This window comes from Dendrobates tinctorius, unplaced genomic scaffold (assembly GCF_039654945.1).
Source record: "Dendrobates tinctorius isolate UK_male_01 unplaced genomic scaffold, ASM3965494v1 ptg000020l, whole genome shotgun sequence".
In the NCBI taxonomy this organism is placed as follows: Eukaryota; Metazoa; Chordata; class Amphibia; order Anura; family Dendrobatidae; genus Dendrobates; species Dendrobates tinctorius.
In genome coordinates, this window is record NW_027361688.1 from 8,387,040 (window position 1) to 8,409,454 (window position 22,415).

Below are 22,415 nucleotides of genomic sequence, written 5' to 3' on the forward strand. Positions count from 1 at the left end.
ATATAGGGAGGCTATGTGGGGTTTATGCAGTGTATATAGAGAGGCTGTGTGGGGCTCATGCAGTGTATATAGGGAGGCTGTGTGGGGCTCATGCAGAGTATATAGGGAGGCTGTGTGGGGCTCATGCAGTGTATATAGAGAGGCTGTGTGGGGCTCATGCAGTATATATAGGGAGGCTGTGTGGGGCTCATGCAGTGTATATAGGGAGGCTGTGTGGGGCTCATGCAGTGTATATAGGGAGGCTGTGTGGGGCTCATGCAGTGTATATAGGGAGGCTGTGTGGGGCTCATGTAGTGTATATCGGGAGACTGTGTGGGGCTCATGCAGTGTATATCGGGAGGCTGTGTGGGGCTCATGCAGTGTATATAGGGAGGCTGTGTGGGGCTCATGCAGTGTATATAGGGAGGCTGTGTGGGGCTCATGCAGTGTATATAGGGAGGCTGTGTGGGGCTCATGCAGTGTATATGGGGAGGCTGTGTGGGGCTCATGCAGTGTATATAGGGAGGCTATGTGGAATTTATGCAGTGTATATAGGGAGGCTGTATGGGGCTCATGCAGTGTATATGGGGAGGCTGTGTGGGGCTCATGCAGTGTATATAGGGAGGCTGTGTGGGGCTCATGCAGTGTATATAGGGAGGCTAAGTGGGATTTATGCAGTGTATATAGGTAGGCTGTGTGGGGCTCATGCAGTGTATATAGGGAGGCTGTGTGGGGCTCATGCAGTGTATATAGGGAGGCTGTGTGGGGCTCATGCAGTGTATATAGGGAGGCTATGTGGGATTTATGCAGTGTATATAGGGAGGCTGTGTGGGGCTCATGCAGTGTATATAGGGAGGCTGTGTGGGGCTCATGCAGTGTATATAGGGAGGCTGTGTGGGGCTCATGCAGTGTATATAGGGAGGTTGTGTGGGGATCATGCAGTGTATATAGGGAGGCTGTGTGGGGCTCATGCAGTGTATATAGGGAGGCTGTGTGGGGCTCATGCAGTGTATATAGGGAGTCTGTGTGGGGCTCATGCAGTGTATATAGGGAGGCTGTGTGGGGCTCATGCAGTGTATATAGGGAGGCTGTGTGGGGCTCATGCAGTGTATATCGGGAGGCTGTGTGGGGCTCATGCAGTGTATATCGGGAGGCTGTGTGGGGCTCATGCAGTATATATAGGTAGGCTATGTGGGATTTATGCAGTGTATATAGGGAGGCTGTGTGGGGCTCATGCAGTGTGTATAGGGAGGCTATGTGGGATTTATGCAGTGTATATAGGGAGGCTGTGTGGGGCTCATGCAGTGTATATAGGGAGGCTGTGTGGGGCTCATGCAGTGTATATAGGGAGGCTGTGTGGGGCTCATGCAGTTTATATAGGGAGGCTGTGTGCGGCTCATGCAGTGTATATAGGGAGGCTGTGTGGGGCTCATGTAGTGTGTATCGGGAGACTGTGTGGGGCTCATGTAGTGTATATCGGGAGACTGTGTGGGGCTCATGCAGTGTATATGGGGAGGCTGTGTGGGGCTCATGCAGTGTATATAGGGAGGCTGTGTGGGGCTCATGCAGTGTATATAGGGAGGCTGTGTGGGGCTCATGCAGTGTATATGGGGAGGCTGTGTGGGGCTCATGCAGTGTATATAGGGAGGCTATGTGGAATTTATGCAGTGTATATAGGGAGGCTGTATGGGGCTCATGCAGTGTATATGGGGAGGCTGTGTGGGGCTCATGCAGTGTATATAGGGAGGCTGTGTGGGGCTCATGCAGTGTATATAGGGAGGCTAAGTGGGATTTATGCAGTGTATATAGGTAGGCTGTGTGGGGCTCATGCAGTGTATATAGGGAGGCTGTGTGGGGCTCATGCAGTGTATATAGGGAGGCTGTGTGGGGCTCATGCAGTGTATATAGGGAGGCTATGTGGGATTTATGCAGTGTATATAGGGAGGCTGTGTGGGGCTCATGCAGTGTATATAGGGAGGCTGTGTGGGGCTCATGCAGTGTATATAGGGAGGTTGTGTGGGGATCATGCAGTGTATATAGGGAGGCTGTGTGGGGCTCATGCAGTGTATATAGGGAGGCTGTGTGGGGCTCATGCAGTGTATATAGGGAGGCTGTGTGGGGCTCATGCAGTGTATATAGGGAGGCTGTGTGGGGCTCATGCAGTGTATATAGGGAGGCTGTGTGGGGCTCATGCAGTGTATATCGGGAGGCTGTGTGGGGCTCATGCAGTGTATATCGGGAGGCTGTGTGGGGCTCATGCAGTGTATATAGGTAGGCTATGTGGGATTTATGCAGTGTATATAGGGAGGCTGTGTGGGGCTCATGCAGTGTGTATAGGGAGGCTATGTGGGATTTATGCAGTGTATATAGGGAGGCTTTGTGGGGCTAATGCAGTGTATATAGGGAGGCTGTGTGGGGCTCATGCAGTGTATATAGGGAGGCTGTGTGGGGCTCATGCAGTTTATATAGGGAGGCTGTGTGCGGCTCATGCAGTGTATATAGGGAGGCTGTGTGGGGCTCATGTAGTGTGTATCGGGAGACTGTGTGGGGCTCATGTAGTGTATATCGGGAGACTGTGTGGGGCTCATGCAGTGTATATGGGGAGGCTGTGTGGGGCTCATGCAGTGTATATAGGGAGGCTATGTGGGATTTATGCAGTGTATATAGGGAGGCTGTGTGGGGCTCATGCAGTGTGTATAGGGAGGCTGTGTGGGGCTCATGCAGTGTATATAGGGAGGCTGTGTGGGGCTCAAGCAGTGTATATCGGGAGGCTGTGTGGGGCTCATGCAGTGTGTATAGGGAGGCTGTGTGGGATTTATGCAGTGTATATAGGGAGGCTGTGTGGGGCTCATGCAGTGTATATAGGGAGGCTGTGTGGGGCTCATGCAGTATATAGGGAGGCTGTGTGGGGCTCATGCAGTGTATATAGGGAGGCTGTGTGGGGCTCATGCAGTGTATATGGGGAGGCTGTGTGGGGCTCATGCAGTGTATATAGGGAGGCTATGTAGGATTTATGCAGTGTATATAGGGAGGCTGTGTGGGGCTCATGCAGTGTGTATAGGGAGGCTTTGTGGGGCTCATGCAGTGTATATAAAGAGGCTGTGTGGGGCTCATGCAGTGTATATCGGGAGGCTGTGTGGGGCTCATGCAGTGTGTATAGGGAGGCTGTGTGGGATTTATGCAGTGTATATAGGGAGGCTGTGTGGGGCTCATGCAGTGTATACAGGGAGGCTGTGTGGGGCTCATGCAGTATATAGGGAGGCTGTGTGGGGCTCATGCAGTGTATGTAGGGAGGCTGTGTGGGGCTCATGCAGTGTATATAGGGAGGCTGTGTGGGGCTCATGCAGTGTATATAGGGAGGCTGTGTGGGGCTCATGCAGTGTATATAGGGAGGCTATGTGGAATTTATGCAGTGTATATAGGGAGGCTGTATGGGGCTCATGCAGTGTATATGGGGAGGCTGTGTGGGGCTCATGCAGTGTGTATAGGGAGGCTATGTGGGATTTATGCAGTGTATATAGGGAGGCTGTGTGGGGCTCATGCAGTGTATATAGGGAGACTGTGTGGGGCTCATGCAGTGTGTATAGGGAGGCTGTGTGGGACTCATGTAGTGTATATAGGGAGGCTATGTGGGATTTATGCAGTGTATATAGAGAGGCTGTGTGGGGCTCATGCAGTGTATATAGGGAGGCTGTGTGGGGCTCATGCAGTGTATATAGGGAGGCTGTGTGGGGCTCATGCAGTGTATATCGGGAGGCTGTGTGGGGCTCATGCAGTGTGTATAGGGAGGCTATGTGGGATTTATGCAGTGTATATAGGGAGGCTGTGTGGGGCTCATAAAGTGTATATAGGGAGGCTGTGTGGGGCTCATGCAGTGTATATAGGGAGGCTGTGTGGGGCTCATGCAGTGTATATAGGTAGGCTGTGTGGGGCTCATGCAGTGTATATAGGGAGGCTGTGTGGGATTTATGCAGTGTATATAGGGAGGCTGTGTGGGGCTCATGCAGTGTATATGGGGAGACTGTGTGGGGATCATGCAGTGTATATAGGGAGGCTGTGTGGGGCTCATGCAGTGTATATAGGGAGGCTGTGTGGGGCTCATGCAGTGTATATAGGGAGGCTGTGTGGGGATCATGCAGTGTGTATAGGGAGGCTATGTGGGATTTATGCAGTGTATATAGGGAGGGTGTGTTGGGCTCATGCAGTGTATATAGGGAGGCTGTGTGGGGCTCATGCAATGTATATCGGGAGGCTGTGTGGGGCTCATGCAGTGTGTATAGGGAGGCTATGTGGGATTTATGCAGTGTATATAGGGAGGCTGTGTGGGGCTCATGCAGTGTATATAGGGAGACTGTGTGGGGCTCATGCAGTGTGTATAGGGAGGCTGTGTGGGACTCATGCAGTGTATATAGGGAGGCTATGTGGGATTTATGCAGTGTATATAGAGAGGCTGTGTGGGGCTCATGCAGTGTATATAGGGAGGCTGTGTGGGGCTCATGCAGTGTATATAGGGAGGCTGTGTGGGGCTCATGCAGTGTATATAGAGAGGCTGTGTGGGGCTCATGCAGTATATATAGGGAGGCTGTGTGGGGCTCATGCAGTGTATATAGGGAGGCTGTGTGGGGCTCATGCAGTGTATATAGGGAGGCTGTGTGGGGCTCATGCAGTGTATATAGGGAGGCTGTGTGGGGCTCATGTAGTGTATATCGGGAGACTGTGTGGGGCTCATGCAGTGTATATCGGGAGGCTGTGTGGGGCTCATGCAGTGTATATAGGGAGGCTGTGTGGGGCTCATGCAGTGTATATAGGGAGGCTGTGTGGGGCTCATGCAGTGTATATAGGGAGGCTGTGTGGGGCTCATGCAGTGTATATGGGGAGGCTGTGTGGGGCTCATGCAGTGTATATAGGGAGGCTATGTGGAATTTATGCAGTGTATATAGGGAGGCTGTATGGGGCTCATGCAGTGTATATGGGGAGGCTGTGTGGGGCTCATGCAGTGTATATAGGGAGGCTGTGTGGGGCTCATGCAGTGTATATAGGGAGGCTGTGTGGGGCTCATGCAGTGTATATAGGGAGGCTATGTGGGATTTATGCAGTGTATATAGGGAGGCTGTGTGGGGCTCATGCAGTGTATATAGGGAGGCTATGTGGGATTTATGCAGTGTATATAGGGAGGCTGTGTGGGGCTCATGCAGTGTATATAGGGAGGCTGTGTGGGGCTCATGCAGTGTATATGGGGAGGCTGTGTGGGGCTCATGCAGTGTGTATAGGGAGGCTGTGTGTGGCTCATGCAGTGTATATAGGGAGGCTATGTGGGATTTATGCAGTGTATATAGGGAGGCTGTGTGGGGCTCATGCAGTGTGTATAGGGAGGCTGTGTGTGGCTCATGCAGTGTATATAGGGAGGCTAAGTGGGATTTATGCAGTGTATATAGGTAGGCTGTGTGGGGCTCATGCAGTGTATATAGGGAGGCTGTGTGGGGCTCATGCAGTGTATATAGGGAGGCTGTGTGGGGCTCATGCAGTGTATATAGGGAGGCTATGTGGGATTTATGCAGTGTATATAGGGAGGCTGTGTGGGGCTCATGCAGTGTATTTAGGGAGGCTATGTGGGATTTATGCAGTGTATATAGGGAGGCTGTGTGGGGCTCATGCAGTGTATATAGGGAGGCTGTGTGGGGCTCATGCAGTGTATATGGGGAGGCTGTGTGGGGCTCATGCAGTGTGTATAGGGAGGCTGTGTGTGGCTCATGCAGTGTATATAGGGAGGCTATGTGGGATTTATGCAGTGTATATAGAGAGGCTGTGTGGGGATCATGCAGTGTATATAGGGAGGCTGTGTGGGGCTCATGCAGTGTATATAGGGAGGCTGTGTGTGGCTCATGCAGTGTATATCGGGAGGCTGTGTGGGGCTCATGCAGTGTGTATAGGGAGGCTGTGTGGGACTCATGCAGTGTATATAGGGAGGCTATGTGGGATTTATGCAGTGTATATAGAGAGGCTGTGTGGGGCTCATGCAGTGTATATAGGGAGGCTGTGTGGGGCTCATGCAGTGTATATAGGGAGGCTGTGTGGGGCTCATGCAGTGTATATAGAGAGGCTGTGTGGGGCTCATGCAGTATATATAGGGAGGCTGTGTGGGGCTCATGCAGTGTATATAGGGAGGCTGTGTGGGGCTCATGCAGTGTATATAGGGAGGCTGTGTGGGGCTCATGCAGTGTATATAGGGAGGCTGTGTGGGGCTCATGTAGTGTATATCGGGAGACTGTGTGGGGCTCATGCAGTGTATATCGGGAGGCTGTGTGGGGCTCATGCAGTGTATATAGGGAGGCTGTGTGGGGCTCATGCAGTGTATATAGGGAGGCTGTGTGGGGCTCATGCAGTGTATATAGGGAGGCTGTGTGGGGCTCATGCAGTGTATATGGGGAGGCTGTGTGGGGCTCATGCAGTGTATATAGGGAGGCTATGTGGAATTTATGCAGTGTATATAGGGAGGCTGTATGGGGCTCATGCAGTGTATATGGGGAGGCTGTGTGGGGCTCATGCAGTGTATATAGGGAGGCTGTGTGGGGCTCATGCAGTGTATATAGGGAGGCTAAGTGGGATTTATGCAGTGTATATAGGTAGGCTGTGTGGGGCTCATGCAGTGTATATAGGGAGGCTGTGTGGGGCTCATGCAGTGTATATAGGGAGGCTGTGTGGGGCTCATGCAGTGTATATAGGGAGGCTATGTGGGATTTATGCAGTGTATATAGGGAGGCTGTGTGGGGCTCATGCAGTGTATATAGGGAGGCTATGTGGGATTATGCAGTGTATATAGGGAGGCTGTGTGGGGCTCATGCAGTGTATATAGGGAGGCTGTGTGGGGCTCATGCAGTGTATATGGGGAGGCTGTGTGGGGCTCATGCAGTGTGTATAGGGAGGCTGTGTGTGGCTCATGCAGTGTATATAGGGAGGCTATGTGGGATTTATGCAGTGTATATAGAGAGGCTGTGTGGGGCTCATGCAGTGTATATAGGGAGGCTGTGTGGGGCTCATGCAGTGTATATAGGGAGGCTGTGTGGGGCTCATGCAGTGTATATCGGGAGGCTGTGTGGGGCTCATGCAGTGTGTATAGGGAGGCTATGTGGGATTTATGCAGTGTATATAGGGAGGCTGTGTGGGGCTCATACAGTGTATATAGGGAGGCTGTGTGGGGCTCATGCAGTGTATATAGGGAGGCTGTGTGGGGCTCATGCAGTGTATATAGGGAGGCTGTGTGCGGCTAATGCAGTGTATATAGGGAGGCTGTGTGGGGCTCATGCAGTGTATATAGGGAGGTTGTGTGGGGCTCATGCAGTGTATATAGGGAGGCTGTGTGGGGCTCATGCAGTGTATATAGGGAGGCTGTGTGGGGCTCATGCAGTGTATATAGGGAGGCTGTGTGGGGCTCATGCAGTGTATATAGGGAGGCTGTGTGGGGATCATGCAGTGTGTATAGGGAGGCTATGTGGGATTTATGCAGTGTATATAGGGAGGCTGTGTGGGGCTCATGCAGTGTATATAGGGAGGCTGTGTGGGGCTCATGCAGTGTATATAGGGAGGCTGTGTGGGGATCATGCAGTGTGTATAGGGAGGCTATGTGGGATTTATGCAGTGTATATAGGGAGGCTGTGTGGGGCTCATGCAGTGTATATAGGGAGGCTGTGTGGGGCTCATGCAGTGTATATAGAGAGGCTGTGTGGGGCTCATGCAGTGTATATAGGGAGGCTGTGTGGGGCTCATGCAGTGTATATAGGGAGGCTGTGTGGGGCTCATGCAGTGTATATAGGGAGGCTGTGTGGGGCTCATGCAGTGTATATAGGGAGGCTGTGTGGGGCTCATGTAGTGTATATCGGGAGACTGTGTGGGGCTCATGCAGTGTATATCGGGAGGCTGTGTGGGGCTCATGCAGTGTATATAGGGAGGCTGTGTGGGGCTCATGCAGTGTATATAGGGAGGCTGAGTGGGGCTCATGCAGTGTATATAGGGAGGCTGTGTGGGGCTCATGCAGTGTATATGGGGAGGCTGTGTGGGGCTCATGCTGTGTATATAGGGAGGCTATGTGGAATTTATGCAGTGTATATAGGGAGGCTGTATGGGGCTCATGCAGTGTATATGGGGAGGCTGTGTGGGGCTCATGCAGTGTATATAGGGAGGCTGTGTGGGGCTCATGCAGTGTATATAGGGAGGCTAAGTGGGATTTATGCAGTGTATATAGGTAGGCTGTGTGGGGCTCATGCAGTGTATATAGGGAGGCTGTGTGGGGCTCATGCAGTGTATATAGGGAGGCTGTGTGGGGCTCATGCAGTGTATATAGGGAGGCTATGTGGGATTTATGCAGTGTATATAGGGAGGCTGTGTGGGGCTCATGCAGTGTATATAGGGAGGCTATGTGGGATTTATGCAGTGTATATAGGGAGGCTGTGTGGGGCTCATGCAGTTTATATAGGGAGGCTGTGTGGGGCTCATGCAGTGTATATGGGGAGGCTGTGTGGGGCTCATGCAGTGTGTATAGGGAGGCTGTGTGTGGCTCATGCAGTGTATATAGGGAGGCTATGTGGGATTTATGCAGTGTATATAGAGAGGCTGTGTGGGGCTCATGCAGTGTATATAGGGAGGCTGTGTGGGGCTCATGCAGTGTATATAGGGAGGCTGTGTGGGGCTCATGCAGTGTATATCGGGAGGCTGTGTGGGGCTCATGCAGTGTGTATAGGGAGGCTATGTGGGATTTATGCAGTGTATATAGGGAGGCTGTGTGGGGCTCATACAGTGTATATAGGGAGGCTGTGTGGGGCTCATGCAGTGTATATAGGGAGGCTGTGTGGGGCTCATGCAGTATATATAGGGAGGCTGTGTGCGGCTCATGCAGTGTATATAGGGAGGCTGTGTGGGGCTCATGCAGTGTATATAGGGAGGTTGTGTGGGGCTCATGCAGTGTATATAGGGAGGCTGTGTGGGGCTCATGCAGTGTATATAGGGAGGCTGTGTGGGGCTCATGCAGTGTATATAGGGAGGCTGTGTGGGGCTCATGCAGTGTATATAGGGAGGCTGTGTGGGGATCATGCAGTGTGTATAGGGAGGCTATGTGGGATTTATGCAGTGTATATAGGGAGGCTGTGTGGGGCTCATGCAGTGTATATAGGGAGGCTGTGTGGGGCTCATGCAGTGTATATCGGGAGGCTGTGTGGGGATCATGCAGTGTGTATAGGGAGCCTATGTGGGATTTATGCAGTGTATATAGGGAGGCTGTGTGGGGCTCATGCAGTGTATATAGGGAGACTGTGTGGGGCTCATGCAGTGTGTATAGGGAGGCTGTGTGGGACTCATGCAGTGTATATAGGGAGGCTATGTGGGATTTATGCAGAGTATATAGAGAGGCTGTGTGGGGCTCATGCAGTGTATATAGGGAGGCTGTGTGGGGCTCATGCAGTGTATATAGGTAGGCTGTGTGGGGCTCATGCAGTGTATATAGGGAGGCTGTGTGGGGCTCATGCAGTGTATATAGGGAGGCTGTGTGGGGCTCATGCAGTGTATATAGGGAGGTTGTGTGGGGATCATGCAGTGTATGTAGGGAGGCTGTGTGGGGCTCATGCAGTGTATATAGGGAGGCTGTGTGGGGCTCATGCAGTGTATATAGGGAGGCTGTGTGTGGCTCATGCAGTGTATATAGGGAGGCTGTGTGGGGCTCATGCAGTGTATATAGGGAGGCTGTGTGGGGCTCATGCAGTGTATATCGGGAGGCTGTGTGGGGCTCATGCAGTGTATATCGGGAGGCTGTGTGGGGATCATGCAGTGTATATAGGTAGGCTATGTGGGATTTATGCAGTGTATATAGGGAGGCTGTGTGGGGCTCATGCAGTGTGTATAGGGAGGCTATGTGGGATTTATGCAGTGTATATAGGGAGGCTGTGTGGGGCTCATGCAGTGTATATAGGGAGGCTGTGTGGGGCTCATGCAGTGTATATCAGGAGGCTGTTTGGGGCTCATGCAGTGTGTATAGGGAGGCTATGTGGGATTTATGCAGTGTATATAGGGAGGCTGTGTGGGGCTCATGCAGTGTATATAGGGAGGATGTATGGGGCTCATGCAGTGTATATCGGGAGACTGTGTGGAGCTCATGCAGTGTATTTCGGGAGGCTGTGTGGGGCTCATGCAGTGTGTATAGGGAGGCTATGTGGGATTTATGCAGTGTATATAGGGAGGCTGTGTGGGACTCATGCAGTGTATATAGGGAGGCTGTGTGGGGCTCATGCAGTGTATATAGGGAGGCTGTGTGGGGCTCATGCAGTGTATATAGGGAGGCTGTGTGGGGCTCATGCAGTGTATATAGGGAGGCTGTGTGGGGCGCATGCAGTGTATATCGGGAGGCTATGTGTGATTTATGCAGTGTATATAGGTAGGCTGTGTGGGGCTCATGCAGTGTATATAGGGAGGCTATGTGGGATTTATGCAGTGTATATAGGGAGGCTGTGTGGGGCTCATGCAGTGTATATAGGGAGGCTGTGTGGGGCTCATGCAGTGTATATCGGGAGGCTGTGTGGGGCTCATGCAGTGTGTATAGGGAGGCTATGTGGGATTTATGCAGTGTATATAGGGAGGCTGTGTGGGGCTCATGCAGTGTATATATTGAGGCTGTGTGGGGCTCATGCAGTGTATATAGGGAGGCTGTGTGGGGCTCATGCAGTGTATATAGGGAGGCTGTGTGGGGCTCATGCAGTGTATATAGGGAGGCTGTGTGGGGTTCATGCAGTGTGTATAGGGAGGCTATGTGGGATTTATGCAGTGTATATAGGGAGGGTGTGTGGGGCTCATGCAGTGTATATAGGGAGGCTGTGTGGGGCTCATGCAGTGTATATCGGGAGGCTGTGTGGGGCTCATGCAGTGTGTATAGGGAGGCTATGTGGGATTTATGCAGTGTATATAGGGAGGTTGTGTGGGGCTCATGCAGTGTATATAGGGAGACTGTGTGGGGCTCATGCAGTGTGTATAGGGAGGCTGTGTGGGACTCATGCAGTGTATATAGGGAGGCTATGTGGGATTTATGCAGTGTATATAGAGAGGCTGTGTGGGGCTCATGCAGTGTATATAGGGAGGCTTTGTGGGCCTCATGCAGTGTATATAGGGAGGCTGTGTGGGGCTCATGCAGTGTATATAGGGAGGCTGTGTGGGGCTCATGCAGTGTATATAGGGAGGTTGTGTGGGGCTCATGCAGTGTATATAGGGAGGCTGTGTGGGGCTCATGCAGTGTATATAGGGAGGCTGTGTGGGGCTCATGCAGTGTATATAGGGAGGCTGTGTGGGGCTCATGCAGTGTATATAGGGAGGCTGTGTGGGGCTCATGCAGTGTATATAGGGAGGCTGTGTGGGGCTCATGCAGTGTATATAGGGAGGCTGTGTGGGGCTCATGCAGTGTGTATAGGGATGCTGTGTGGGGCTCATGCAGTGTATATAGGGAGGCTGTGTGGGGTTCATGCAGTGTGTATAGGGAGGCTATGTGGGATTTATGCAGTGTATATAGGGAGGGTGTGTGGGGCTCATGCAGTGTATATAGGGAGGCTGTGTGGGGCTCATGCAGTGTATATAGGGAGGCTGTGTGGGGCTCATGCAGTGTATATAGGGAGGCTGTGTGGGGCTCATGCAGTGTATATAGGGAGGCTGTGTGGGGTTCATGCAGTGTGTATAGGGAGGCTATGTGGGATTTATGCAGTGTATATAGGGAGGGTGTGTGGGGCTCATGCAATGTATATAGGGAGGCTGTGTGGGGCTCATGCAGTGTATATCGGGAGGCTGTGTGGGGCTCATGCAGTGTGTATAGGGAGGCTATGTGGGATTTATGCAGTGTATATAGGGAGGCTGTGTGGGGCTCATGCAGTGTATATAGGGAGACTGTGTGGGGCTCATGCAGTGTGTATAGGGAGGCTGTGTGGGACTCATGCAGTGTATATAGGGAGGCTATGTGGGATTTATGCAGTGTATATAGAGAGGCTGTGTGGGGCTCATGCAGTGTATATAGGGAGGCTGTGTGGGGCTCATGCAGTGTATATAGGGAGGCTGTGTGGGGCTCATGCAGTGTATATAGGGAGGCTGTGTGGGGCTCATGCAGTGTATATAGGGAGGCTGTGTGGGGCTCATGCAGTGTATATAGGGAGGTTGTGTTGGGCTCATGTAGTGTATATAGGGAGGCTATGTGAGATTTATGCAGTGTATATCAGGAGGCTGTGTGGGGCTCATGCAGTGTATATAGGGAGGCTGTGTGGGGCTCATGCAGTGTATATAGGGAGGCTGTGTGGGGCTCATGCAGTGTATATAGGGAGGCTGTGTGGGTCTCATGCAGTGTATATAGGGAGGCTGTGTGGGGCTCATGCAGTGTATATAGGGAGGCTGTGTGGGGCTCATGCAGTGTATATAGGGAGGCTGTGTGGGGCTCATGCAGTGTATATAGGGAGGCTGTGTGGGGCTCATGCAGTGTATATCGGGAGGCTCTGTGGGATTTATGCAGTGTATATAGGTAGGCTGTGTGGGGCTCATGCAGTGTATATAGGGAGGCTATGTGGGATTTATGCAGTGTATATAGGGAGGCTGTGTGGGGCTCATGCAGTGTATATCGGGAGGCTATGTGGGATTTATGCAGTGTATATCAGGAGGCTGTGTGGGGCTCATACAGTGTATATAGGGAGGCTGTGTGGGATTTATGCAGTGTATATAGGGAGGCTGTGTGGGGCTCATGCAGTGTGTATAGGAAGGCTGTGTGGGGCTCATGCCGTATATGGGGAGGCTGTGTAGGGCTCATCCAGCGAGTATAGGGAAGCTGTGTGGGGCTCATGCTGTATATGGGGGAGGCTGTGTGGGTCTCCTGCAGCACATGAGGGAAGCTGTGTGGGGTCTTTTACACTATATAAGGGGCTGTGGGGGGCTCATACGATATACAGAAGGGGCTGTACTCAGGTTCAAGCGATATATAAAGGGATGTCAGCATACTTAATTCTGCTCAATATTAAGTCATACAATTAATATTAATATAATTATTAATATAATTATAATATATTGATATTAATATTGAGCAGAAATTAATTTTGGCCTATTGGTTCGGCCCTCCACAACAGTCATGGTCTCTCATGTGGCCCCTTGGGAAAATTAATTGCCCATCTGGATCGCCCGCCAGGGCCGTGGGGTACTCGGTACGGGCCGCTTCTTAAAGGGGAAGTGTCACGGCAGCGGTGACCCGGTCCGTGGCCCTGGGCGTCCAATAAAAAGGTTGAATATTTACAGGAGAAAAATAAAGAGTTTTTGTAAAGTTTATAATAAGTTTTTGTGACGCCATCTGTAGTTTCGGGTCAGAAGTGAGCAGCGCTGCAGTGCAGATCCTCTGGGATGGATGGTGTGATGCAGCAGAGTTGGAATAGCTCTCCACAGGCAGAGCTGTTATCCCAGGGCAGTAGTTGGAATAAAGATGTGGTGTTGATGATGATAGATGTAGCAGTGTTGAGCGAGTGTTGCAAGAAGAATTCAAAGGACACAGCTGGGTGTAGTTCCAAAGCTTTACTCACAGTTCTGGTGCACACAGATGCCTGTTTGGTGCTGCGTCCTCCAGGTGAGGGGCCCAGTCAACTCCCAGGCAGATGGAGAAAACCTTTCTGGAACTCCCTTTCAGTATGTGCCTTTCCTGACAGTCAGTATCCCAGGCCAGTAGCCGCGGACCTTGTCGGGTAATGTCCTCACTGCGTCCCCTTGCTCCCTTATGGCTGCCTTTCCGGAGAAGATAACTGTGGCTCATGGCTGAGGTACCTAAAGGTGCCTCTACCTTCGGCTTGCTAGTTGAGTCTGATGATATCTCCACTAGGCTAGGGGGCCAATACCCCTCTGCGACCTGATCTCTCCACCCGATGTCCGTTAGCGTAGAACGAGCCCCCGGGCAGTATGGTCGCTGCTCCATGCCTCTAGGATCCTTTCCCTCCAACAGGAGCTTCCTTCTCTTTCTTTCCTTCCAGCAGCTCCTCCTTACTAGGAGCTGCTCCACACACGTCTGTTCCCTTCTTCCCCTAAGGGAAGACCTTTCACATATGTCCTTCCACTTTTTTCCCTAGGGGAAGACTGTCCTGACTAAAACTCCTACTCTCCCGCTCTGAACCTTCAAGCTCCACTCACTCTCCAACCCCCTTTACTACCCGGCAGGGTTGAGATCCTCCTCCCATGGGGTCCATCCAGGGTGCCCTGCTGCTATAGGGTGTGTGTTGGGTGCAGGTGTTAGAGTGCTGTTAGGTACCCCCATCTTACCTGGGCAGTGGAATACCACAGCTCTGGGTGAGGTGCAGTACCTCTGTGGCGACTGAACCCTCAGGAGCACCACACATCCTTGCTTTAAGGTATACATTTTACAAACAAGGACTGAATACATGTTACAGTTCAGCTGCACCCTGACTGTAGTTAAACCCGACCTTTGGTTTCAGAGTATCAGAGAATTGTAGTTTCTTCTCTCTTCCTTCTTAAGTCAGTCATGGCGTCTGCTGATTTGAGAGACGAGCTGCTCTGCTCCATCTGTCTGAGCACTTATACAGATCCTGTAATGCTGAGATGTGGACACAATTTCTGCCGGGTCTGTATTGATCGTGTGCTGGATATGTGGCGCCCGTGAGGCTCAGTCGCCACAGAGGTACTGCACCTCCTCCTGAGGTGTGGTGCCCCACCATCCAGGTAAGATGGAAACACCTGACCACACTCCAACACCTGCACCCCACACCACAAAGTAGTGTAGCAAAGCACCTTCGGCGGCTCCCTGCTTGGAGTATAGCAAAACACCCCTTGGTGGCTCCCTGCTTGGAACATGAAACGTGCTGGGAGGTGGGTGGAGTTTAGTTTGCACCAAAAGAGCGGGAAGAGTTGAGTCAGTCAGTCAGTTTTTCATTCAGTGAGTGAGTGAAGATGTAGAAGGACAGAGTGTGAGACAGAGAAGATCCCCGGGAGAGGGATGGAAGAGGGAAGTGCTGCAGTAGGCCACAGTGATCTGGGTCTGCTGGCACAGAAAGAGACAGAGGAAGGAAGTTTGATTCTCCATTGGAAAGAAGGATTAGCACGGAACGTGAGGAGAATAAGAGAACAAGGACCAGGGTTAGAGGAGAACCCTTTTCAAGTTCTAAGCGCAAGGCCGGGGTCCGGTCCCCGAGGTTGTATGGATACTTATGGTCCTGCAGCAGACACCGGAGGAATAGAAGTAGTGACCACTTTATTCCCACACAAGACTTGGGGGGCACAACAGCAACATATTAGTGAGCCGGGACTTAATAGCAAGGAGTCCCCAAAGCAGGCTACAGCTGTCTGCCATACAAGTAGAGTTCATAGGAACATCTGACAGGAGGACCTCCAGTGTAACTCAGTACTAGGAGTACTTCACTCAAAGGCGCTATAAGAGGATACGTTCAGAAAAGGCATATATGTTGGCAGAGTGTTGGAAGGGAGTATTCCATCTGGCCTGGAAGTTGACTGAGTCCCTGACCCGGAGGACACGGCATGGAAGCGGGCACCTGTTTGCACAATAGACTGTGAGTAAAGCTTTGGAACTACATGCCCTGGTGTCCTCCACTTATTCCTGCGCCAACCTGCCCAGCACCGCTACATCCCTCGCGCCTGACACTACATCATCTAAGTGTCACTTCATCTACACTGCCCTGGGACTACAGCCCTGCCTGTGGAAGGCTATAACATCACTGCTGCACCACACCATCTGTCCCAGAGGATCTGTCTGCAGTGTCGGCTTACATCTCTATTGCCGAATACCACAGGTGGCGTCATGAATCACTTATAAACTTTCACTACCATCAGCACACTGAAACCCCTTTTACAATGGGCGCCCAGGGCCACGGGCCAGGTCCCAGCTGCCGTGACATCTCCCATTGAAGCTCAGCGGGCCCGGTACTGAGTACCCCACAGCCCTGGGTGTGAGGGCGACCCAGATACACAGGACAGGTCTGGAGTTTATTCCTGTCCTGACTGCAGAGAAGAGTTTCAGGAGCGTCCGGCACTGATGAGGAACATATCTCTGCGTAAATTAATTCATGTTTACTCCACCTACACAGATGGAAAATGGGATCTGCTGCATTTACTGTGTGGACTCTCCTGTACCCGCTGTTAGATCCTGTCTACACTGTCAGGCTTCTCTGTGTGATAAACACCTGAGAGCTCACAGCAAATCACCAGAACACGTCTTATCTGATCCCAGCACTTCTCTGGAGAAAAGGAAATGTTCTGTCCATAAGAAGGTCCAGATATATTACTGCACTGAGGACGCTGCTTGTATCTGTATTTATTGTTCAGCAAGAGAACATAAGGGACACCGGGTTGAGCTGCTGGATGAGGCCTCTGAGAAGAAAAAGAAAACACTGAGAAATTTTCTTCAGAAAATGACCATCAAGAGAGAGGAGACTGAGGAAAGAGTCCAGAGTCTGGAGAAGAGCAGGAGAAAAGCTCAAGAAAAAGCAGCTGGAGAAGCCGAGAGAGCCGAGAGAGTCACTGCCCTGTGTACAGACATCAGGAGACGGGTGGACGACCTGGAGAAGAAGGTCCTGAGTGAGATCTCCAGGCAGGAAAAGGAAGAGTCACTGTCACTGTCTGCTCTGATCCATCGGCTGGAAATAAAGAAGGACGAGCTGTCCAGGAAGATGAGACACATTGAGGAGCTGTGTAACATGGCGGATCCACTGACTGTCCTACAGGAACCAGACACCGGTGACTTGTGTGATCCTGAGGAGGAGGGAGGTGATGAGGACACAGGGGGACATGATAAATAGCCCCATGATGGAGGTGACCTGGATGTGGCTGTGATCTCACACACATTACACACATTATGTGACGTAATATCAGGTATAAGGAGCGGGATCTATGTGGAGGGTCCTGCAGACATATTACTGGATGTAACCACAGCTGCTAATAATCTCCTTATATCAGACGACCTGAAAACTGCGACCTGGACACGAGAAAAACAGAAACGTCCAGAAACAGCAGAGAGATTCCAGCATTATCAGGTGATGAGCAGGAGGGGATTTTACTTCAGGGCGACATTACTGGGATGTGGAGATCAGTAGATCAAGGTGGTGGCGTGTGAGGATGTGTTACCCCAGTATAGACAGGAGGGGGAAGGAGACATTCGTTGGAGAGAATAACAAGTCCTGGTGTGTGAGAGGATTTAAAAATTGCTATTCAGTGATACATGGCAGTGATGTGATCCAGTTACCTCACCAGATCTCCAGTGATAGAGTCAGGATATGTCTGGATTATGAGGCCGGGCAGTTGTCCTTTTATGAGCTGTGTGACCCCATCAGACACTTGCACACTGTCATGATCCAGGTTGGATCTGACAGATTAAATGCACAAAGTAACTTTTTTTTTCCTTTGGTTGTGTGCCAAAGGTGGTTTTGCCCCCGGTGGCCATTAGGGTCATTGCACTGTGGTGGTTTCAGTTGTAGTTTTCGCCCTGGTGGCCATTAGGATCATTGCACTCTGGTTACCTTAGTTTGTGCACGTGATTAAGTAACAGGTGTGATTGCTCTATAAAACAGTGTCAGGTGTGGTAATCACTGTTGGTGATAGTTCCTCATTTGCAAGCAAACCTGGGTGAAGGATGGAGCTAAAGGAGAGTCACGTGCAGCTCAGTGAGATTCCTGGAGTAGCAGCTATGGTGTCTGCAAGGAGGGCTGGCAAGGCGTGGTGGAGTCACAGCTATGGTGTCAGCAAGGAGTTCTTGCATGGATTGATGGAGTGGCAGCTATTGTGCACTCAAAATGCTGGACGTTGTTGCTGAGAGCTGGACTCAAGCATGCTGGACTTTTTGGCAGAAAAGCTGGACTCTTTTGCGGGACTCTGTTTCTGGACAGCTGCACGCAGGTGGTGGACTCTGTTTGCTCCAAGACTGCACTATGATGTTGGATCCAGTTGGGGGAAAAAGATGCACGCAGGTGGTGGGCTCTGTTGCTGGGAGCGTAAGCAACAGAGCAAAGCTAAGTGGTGTTCCCCTGTATTGTCTCTTTTCCTTATGTGTGTTTTAGTGCAGTGGTGGGATTAGTTTCTGCACCGACCTTTTCCCTAGTGAGGGTTTAGGTGCAGGGCGAGTCAGGGTTTTTAGGTTCCTGATCGTTGCCCAGTGCGGAACTGGCCTAAGGAACGTTAGGAGTGTAGAGACACTGACTCAGGGGAGTGCAGGAGGTCTCCACGTCCCCGTTCCCTATCGCAGGGCCTCGATTGTTATTGTTACCCAGGTTTCCCCTTTATTCTTAAAATACGTGTAATACTGAAATTCGCGTGTTGGAGGCGGCGTATGTTTTATTATTTAAATTCGCCCCACTGGAGGCGCTGTATCCAGGGTCACGCGTGTCATCTAAATCCGCCCTGCTGGAGGCGCTGTGTTCAGCCACGCGTGACCGTGACCCACACCTTCACTGCCACTTCTCCGAGCCCCTTCATGCTGCATAAAGTGTAGGAAGAGGCTCTATAAAGATATTAGGGGGAAGCAGCAGCTGGGAGAAACCATCATAACCTGATACACTTATATATAATCTGAGTCTTTTAATCCAGTGATTGTATTTAATATATATCATACTTTTTTGTTTGGTGTTTTTTTCTCAATTTTAATGAGATCATTGTTAATTTAAAAGTTATATTTTACCATTATTCCAATTGAATCAGACATTGAATTATTATTTGAGTTTTTGGAGACATCTTAGAATTTATTAGCAAGTGAATTTATTTTACTTTTCATCTGTTTTTCCTCCCAATCAGGGACTACACTATGTAATTGCTTGATCTTACATAAAGCATGTTGTAAAACACTGAGGGTATGCGCCCACAATCCGGAACTAGCAGCGTTTTGAATGCAGTGTATGTTCGCTGCATCCAAAGCGCTGCCTTCTATTGAATGCAGATAAATCCGCATGTGTCCGTGCTGATTTACTACATTCAATACATTCTACTGATGTAATTTCTGTTATGGAGAATAGCATCTCCGTAAGAGAAATTGACACGCTGCGGTCTTGAAAGACGCGCCACATTTGCACGCATAGTGGATATGGGATTTCTAGAAATCCCATCCACTATGCTGTCACATCTGGCGCTGCGAGTTTGACACTACATAAATATTCAGCGTCAATCCTACAGCAGTTCCTGATCATGGGCACATAACCTGATAATTTCTAGCAAAATCAGCTGGGGTTGCGTGAATAGCTCCAATATGATGTTTTGTAATATTGAATTTATTTGATGGATTCTTACCAAAATCACTTTCTAACATTGTTTTTAACCCCTTCACGACCCATGACGCCTACGTAGGCGTCATGAAAAGCAGTGCCCAAACGACCTATGACGCCTACGTAGGCGTCATGCTATAAGTAGCCCCCCTGTGGGTCGGGTGACCGGGGTCACTGAAAGGTCACCCGACCTGCACACAAAGGACCCTTCAGAGTTAACACCTGGGGGTGTGGCTTAGCCCCCACGTGCCTACGATCGCTCTGATTGGCTGTTAAAAGTGAAACTGCCAATCAGAGCGATTGTAATATTTCACCAATGAAAATTGGTGAAATATTACAATCCAGCCATGGCCGATGCTGAAATAGCATCGGACATGGCTGGACACCGAGACCCGACCCCCCCCACACCGACTGACGGCACCGATCGGCTGCCGCCACCGTCTGACGGCACCGATCGGCAGCCGCCGTCATGATCTGCCCCTCCGCCTTCCCTCCGCCCCCCCAGCCCTCCGATTGCCCCTCCGATCACCCACTCTCACCCTCCTTTGTGCCTCCGACCTCCCGCTATCCGTCCCGGTGTCCTGCCGTCCAGCGTCATGGGCGCCGCCATCTTGCAAGATGGCGGGCGCATGCGCAGTGCGCCGAATCGAATCTGCAACGCTGCAGATTCATTCATTTATTTTGATCACTATGATAAACTTTCATAGTGATCAAAATAAATAAAAAGTAAATCACCGCCCCCCTTATCACCCCCATAGGTAGGGACAAATAATAAAATATATATATTTTTTTTTTCCATTAGGGTTAGGTCCAGGGCTAGGGTTAGGGTTAGGGCCAGGGTTAGGGCTAGGGTTGGACTAAGGGTTAGGGTTGGACTAAGGGTTAGGGTTGGACTAAGGGCTAGGGTTGGACTAAGGGTTAGGGTTGGACTAGGGGTTAGGGTTGGACTAAGGGTTAGAGTTGGACTAAGGGTTAGGGTTGGACTAAGGGTTAGGGTTGGACTAAGGGTTAGGGTTGAACTTAGGGTTAGGGTTGAACTTAGGGTTAGGGTTGGAATTGGGGTTAGGGTTGGGTTGGGGTTGGGATTACGGTTAGGCTTGTGGTTAGGGTTAGAGTTGGGATTTCGTTAGGGGTGTGTTGGGATTAGGGTTGTGGTTAGGGTTATGATTAGGGTTAGGGGTGTGTTGGGGTTAGGGTTGGAGATAGAATTGAGGGGTTTCCACTGTTTAGGCACATCAGGGGCTCTCCAAATGCGACATGGAGCCACCATTTATTCCAGCGAATTTTGCGTTCAAAAAGTCAAACGGTGCTCCCTCCATTTCGAGCCCCGACGTGTGCCCAAACAGTGGTGTACCCCCACTTATGGGGTATCAGGGTACTCAGGAAAAATTGCACAACAACTTTGGGGGTCTAATTTCTCCTGTTACCCTTGGGAAAATAAAAAAATGGGGGCTAAAATAATTATTTTTGTGGAAAAAAAAGATTTTTTATTTTCACGGTTCTGCGTTATAAACTTCTGTGAAGCACTTGGGGGTTCAACGTGCTCACCACACATCTAGATAAGTTCCTTGGGGGGTCTAGTTTCCAAAATGGGGTCACTTGTAGGGGGTTTCCACTGTTTAGGTACATCAGGGGCTCTGCAAACGTAACATGACGCCCACAGACCATTCCATCAAGTCGGCATTTCAAAACGTCACTACTTCCATTCCGAGCCCCAACGTGTCCCCGAACAGTGGTCCCCCCCCATATATGGGGTATCAACGTACTCAGGACAAACTGGACAACAACTTTTGGGGTCCAATTTATCCTGTTACCCTTGTGAAAATAAAAAATAGTGGGCTAAAAATCACTTTTTGAGGAAAAAAAAATATTTTTTTATTTTCACAGCTCTGCGTTATAAACTTCTGTGAAGCACTTGGGGGTTCAACGTGCTCACCACACATCTAGATAAGTTCCTTGGGGGGTCTAGTTTCCAAAATGGGGTCACTTGTGGGGGGTTTCCACTGTTTAGGTACATCAGGGGCTCTGCAAACGTAACATGACGCCCACAGACCATTCCATCAAGTCGGCATTTCAAAGCGTCACTACTTCCCTTCCGAGCCCCAACGTGTGCCCAAACAGTGGTCCCCCCCCATATATGGGGTACCAACGTACTCAGGACAAACTGGACAACAACTTTTGGGGTCCAATTTATCCTGTTACCCTTGTGAAAATAAAAAATAGTGGGCTAAAAATCACTTTTTGAGGAAAAAAAAATATTTTTTTATTTTCACAGCTCTGCGTTATAAACTTCTGTGAAGCACTTGGGGGTTCAAAGTGCTGACCTCACATCTAGATTAGTTCCTTAGGTGATATAGTTTCCAAAATGGGGTCACTTGTGGGGGGTTTCCACTGTTTAGGTACATCAGGGGCTCTGCAAATGTAGCATGACGCCCACAGACCATTCCATCAAGTCTTCATTTCAAAGCGTCACTACTTCCCTTCCGAGCCCCAACGTGTGCCCAAACAGTGGTCCCCCCCACTTATGGGGTACCAGCGTACTCAGGACACACTGGACAACAACTTTTGGGGTCCAATTTATCCTGTTACCCTTGTGAAAATAAAAAATAGTGGACTAAAAATAATTTTTTGAGGAAAAAAAAATATTTTTTTATTTTCACGGCTCTGCGTTATAAACTTCTGTGAAGCACTTGGGGGTTCAAAGTGCTCACCACACATCTATATTAGTTTCTTGGGTGATCTAGTTTCCAAAATGGGGTCATTTGTGGGGGGTTTCCACTGTTTAGGTACATCAGGGGCTCTGCAAACATAACATGACGCCCACAGACCATTCCATCAAGTCGGCATTTCAAAACGTCACTACTTCCCTTCTGAGCCCCAACGTGTGCCCAAACAGTGGTCCCCCCCACATATGTGGTACCAGCGTACTCAGGACAAGCTGGACAACAACTTTTGGGGTCCAATTTATCCTGTTACCTTTGTGAAAATAAAAAATAGCAGGCTAAAAATTTTTTTTTTGAGGGAAAAAAATATTTTTATTTTAACGGCTCTGCGTTATAAACTTCTGCGTAGCACCTGGGGGTTCAAAGTGCTCACTATGCATCTAGATAAGTTCCTTAGGGGGTCTAGTTTCCAAAATGGGGTCATTTGTGGGGGAGCTCCAAAGTTTACGCACACAGGGGCTCT

At 50.4% G+C, this 22,415-nt stretch overlaps 1 pseudogene; it reads left to right on the forward strand.

Annotated features, from left to right (window-relative positions):
• The first annotated feature begins 14,494 nt into the window (after nt 1–14,494).
• On the forward strand, nt 14,495–18,522 carry LOC141083153 (E3 ubiquitin/ISG15 ligase TRIM25-like; annotated as a pseudogene).
• The last annotated feature ends 3,893 nt before the right edge of the window (nt 18,523–22,415 follow it).